Consider the following 1,390-nt stretch of genomic DNA (forward strand, 5'->3'; position numbering starts at 1 on the left):
TGTTCCAGGTCTCCCTTCGCCTCTGAAGGAGTAAAACCGGAAGCGGAAGTGCAGAAAGCCTGTCCTGATGCTGCCCCTACAGGAAACGCTGGTGTGTGACGGCCCCTGATTTCCTGTCTCCTGGTAATGTTTTCTAACCTTTTCTCACCCCACCCTTCTTCCCGCCTTCCCCATCTTTGTCCTGCCTCCTTCCCTTTGTTTACCGGATTGTTTCTCTCCCAGTCTCCCACTGCCATTTCCTCCTTCCCGCTTCTCTCCTTATGTTTTAATGACCCGTGCCTCCCCTCACCCTAGCTAACTTTAGTCCCTTTTCTTGTGAGCATCTTTAAGATGAATCTTTAAAATGTTTTTTAACATTTTAAAGATTTGTATTTACTTTTATTTATGTACACGTGAGCCGCATGTGTGGAGGGACCTGAGGAGGCCAAAAGAGCGCGGAACTAGAGTTACAAGGTGGTTGTGAGCCACTCCATGTGGGTGCCAAACTCAGGTACTCAGGGAGAACAGCGAATGTTCTTAGTTGCCAGATCCATCGCTCTGGCTCTATAACCTTTTCTTTTTTGAAGGCTAAATTACAAGAAAAGATCTCAAAAGTCCCCTCTGGAGTCCTCAGAGCTTGAACCCTATCTGTTTTTTCCCTCAGACCTGGAAAAAGAATGGCTGAGCTTGTGTTTCAAGAAATGCTGATTCTTCTTTGTCCTTTAGATGAAAATTGGGATAATTCCAAGACATTTCCTTCTGTAACATATTTTCCTCTTCTCCCCAAGCCAGCTCAACTGTGTTCACCTTGTCATTTAAACTGGGTTGAGGGTAGAAGGTAAGACATGTGAGTGTCTCGTTACTGAGAGGCATAGCTAACTTTAAACTTTTATTTATTTGTTTATTTTTGCATGGGTGTTTTGCCTGCATGCATGTTTGTGCATCATATGTATGCCTGGTCTCTCCACAGAGGTAAGAAGAGGGTGTCAAACTTCTTGGGACTGTAGTTACAAATCATTGTGAACCAACATGTGGGTGCTTGGAATTGAACCAGTGTCTTCTGAAAGAGAAGGCAGTGCTCTTAACTACTGAGTCATCTCTCCAGCCCCAGCATATATAACTCCTAAAGAATCATTTTCTGACGACTGGCCATCACCTATTCATAACAAAGTCTGCAAGGACATGACAAACCATAGCATTTTAGTAAACATGAAAAACCAGTAATGTTTCCCATGAAGAAACTGCACTCCATCAGCCAGAGTTTAAGCTGTAAAACCCTAACAGCAATTGTGTGTTTTCTTCTGATTCTTGCATTTTCTCTTCCTCTTTCTCTTTCTTTCACAAAGATTGTATGTGATGGTAATTTATAAATATTCTTCCCAGTAATGCTCAACTTATAGAAACCAAATAT

The 1,390-nt window shown here is 42.4% G+C and overlaps 1 non-coding gene across 1 annotated transcript; it reads right to left on the bottom strand.

Moving 5' to 3' along the window:
• Positions 1-720: 720 nt before the first annotated feature.
• LOC142855168 (small nucleolar RNA SNORD22) lies at positions 721-847 on the bottom strand. Its single transcript, XR_012911433.1, has one exon. It is a non-coding gene; the product is annotated as a small nucleolar RNA SNORD22 (small nucleolar RNA).
• Between the last annotated feature and the right edge of the window lie 543 nt (positions 848-1,390).

Source organism: Microtus pennsylvanicus, chromosome 7 (genome assembly GCF_037038515.1).
Source record: "Microtus pennsylvanicus isolate mMicPen1 chromosome 7, mMicPen1.hap1, whole genome shotgun sequence".
NCBI classification, from domain to species: Eukaryota; Metazoa; Chordata; class Mammalia; order Rodentia; family Cricetidae; genus Microtus; species Microtus pennsylvanicus.